The 2,918-nt window shown below is 32.5% G+C and overlaps 1 long non-coding RNA gene across 1 annotated transcript; it reads right to left on the bottom strand.

Moving 5' to 3' along the window:
• Positions 1 to 1,391: 1,391 nt before the first annotated feature.
• Positions 1,392 to 2,628, bottom strand: LOC145028902 (uncharacterized). Its single transcript, XR_013676249.1, has 2 exons — positions 2,504 to 2,628; positions 1,392 to 2,188 (listed from the first exon to the last, which is right to left on the bottom strand). It is a non-coding gene; the product is annotated as an uncharacterized LOC145028902 (long non-coding RNA).
• Between the last annotated feature and the right edge of the window lie 290 nt (positions 2,629 to 2,918).

Genomic DNA, 2,918 nt, shown 5'->3' with positions numbered 1-2,918 from the left:
GCTCTAGAGAGCCGATTACATAATTAAATTGCAATCGTATGATTGCAATACGACAAACATATTTACAATATAGCCCCTAAACTATTGAGGGTTACATACTTTATTTCACATCTTACAAACTATATGTCATATTCGATAGATGACATATAACCGATCGACACATGACACTTATGTTACCGACAATGACAAATACGAACTAATACAAATAAAATACAAATTATAAATTATATCATTCCACAACAAAAAGACGTGTGTGTGTGTGTGGGGAGGGGGGGGGGGGGGGGGGGGGGGGGGGGGGTTAGCCATCTAAACCAAACACAATTTATAAATAATAACTTTAATTAGAGTGAAAGCCCAATTTGCTTAAGAACCAAACATCATGCGTAGAATTAAAGAATTAATTCTTATTGTTATATCGTTGAGCAGCATAATGGATCGTCTTTGAAAATCACTGTGCAACGAAAAAAAAAATTGAAATCAACTATAAACCTACTAAAAACAATAAACTAAAATAATATGATTCTATTGTTACATCTAAAAATATAAAAGTATATCATGGTACTAAAATAACTTAAAGTAACTAGTAAGCAAACTGTAAGTTGAAATTGAGATCATAAATCAATTACATAGAAAAACACTTAAAATGGTGCTAATAGGTTCAGTTGAAGCAAAGTCAATTTCATTAAGATGGAATCGGCAAACAAAAGTGATCAAGCGAATAAAGATATAAGAATCGTAGGACCACTGACTTTTTTTTTGTGAGTCTGAGCACTTATGAAGAAGTCGAATAGATGTGCTGAACCACTCTAATGAACGATGGAAATCTTGGATGAACGAACAGGAAGTGGCTGGTGGAGAGTCGAATCGCCAAACGTGATCGTCTCATGTGTATAGCACCCACGATTGAATTGTCTAATTGTGTTTTTGGAATTGTCGATTGAGTATTCACATATGCGGTCTACCAAATTGAAATTGGTTCAAACAAAATTAGGCCTACTCAAAGTCTATATACACATAAAAGAAATTAAAATCTAAACCTAGGCCTATTTAAAATATATAGGTAATATGTTGGTATAATATAAAAGGAGACCGTGCAAGTTAGGAAATATGAAACCCGACCCAAGCCCCCATCCCCAATTTTTGCCATACGGGGATCCCCGACCCATACCAGATACCCGGTTTAGCGGAGAATACACACCACCAATCAAGAAACCAAGTTCCCCAATGGATCGGGTCAAATTGCCATGCTTAAACCAATCAACCATTCTACCTTTTTTTATAGATATATAGCAATAATACACAATCAACCATTCTACCGTTTTTTATAGATGTATAACAACGATATGACAATCAACAATTCTACCATTCTTTATAGATGTATAACAACAATATGACAATCAAACATTTTACCGTTCTTTATAGATTTATAATAGTAGCGGCTCAACAGTTACAACTAACTTGTTACTTACAATTGAACATACAATTCACTAAACAAATGCAACATTTTCAACAAATGATGTCTCAAATTCAAACTATTAACTCATACTTACAATTGAGAATACAATTCAGTCAACAAATGCAACATTTTCAACAAATGATGTCTCAAATCCAAACTATTAACTCATACCACCCGATCAATTCCATTTTGATCCATTACAACTACAAATTTCCAAGTTTGTTTAATTCCATTTTGATCTCTTACAACTATAAATTTCAAAATCTTAACCGTAAGAATTAAATTACATGGTGAAAGTGCAACATGATTATTGCTTAAAATGTTCTTAATAACCAACGATCATAATCAACTATTAAAGATTTTTGCTCAAAAACTCTTAAACCATTTGAAACATGAAATCCACAACTTTCAAATGCTTTTATTGCATCATCTTTCTTTCAACTTATCAGTAAATATGTAACGGATTCATCCATTTTTGCTCCCGTTACCATTTACTTGAGTAGATTCATGAGTTTCTTCCATTAAAATTGTTTTTAGTCTTTCTAGTACTTCCTATTTATAATTTGAACAACAAAGATACCAGCCAAAAACCTTCATTGTCTATGAAGACAGCAGCATAACGTACAACTTTAATAGTCTTCGCCTCTAAAACTTAAGAATAAGTTATACTTATAGATATTCTGTTATGATAACGTTGAAGAAGATGCCATTCCAGGTGATGCTTGACAGATCCTATTAAATCAAATCAAATCTTTGTTAGATAAAGTCTTTACGGGATTGAAAAAAACTAACAAATAATAATTAACAGTTTTTAACAAAATATTAACTCCTAGCAACTACTATTTAACTAAAAACCCCTAAAAAATTAGGTCTGAGTTCTAACAATAATAATTAACATCTAAAATGAATATTAATTATGGATTGTATTGAAAGGGGTAATGATGTCGAATGATTTTATAAACCGAAGAAATTGTGATTTTGTAACTAAAAAGAAGAGAGAGCTATAAGCAACGCCTTTTAAGCAGGGGCGTTCTGAGAAAGACGTACCTTAAAGCAGGAGCAATGTGCGGTGGCCACAGCCGGCGGATGAGAGAAAATAGTGCGAGAATGGGAACGGAGGAGGGTTTTCTTCATTTTACATCAGCCGTTTTATATTCATAACCCTAAATCGTTGTGCATTCGATTGTGAATGTAGACATATGAGTATATATGGGAAAAGGCACCGGTTGGGTTGGGCCGTTGTGTCGTAGCTTAGATGACTGTTAGACTAATGACACATTTTCATTTTTGTAATACAATTTTGATAATCCAAACCAAAACATTTTTCATACTAAAGAAATAGAACCTCTTGCTCGTAATTGCATTTGAATTAATCTTACACGTTATAGTTATGTGTAGATAGAAAAAAATTATAATGTTATAATGTTATGATATATGACAAACCAAAAACTAAATATATAAA

Source organism: Lactuca saligna, chromosome 2, assembly GCF_052625555.1.
Source record: "Lactuca saligna cultivar CGN05327 chromosome 2, ASM5262555v1, whole genome shotgun sequence".
Lineage (NCBI taxonomy): Eukaryota > Viridiplantae > Streptophyta > Magnoliopsida > Asterales > Asteraceae > Lactuca > Lactuca saligna.
The sequence above is the reverse complement of the archived record's forward strand: the minus strand, read 5'-3'. Positions and strand labels throughout refer to the sequence as shown.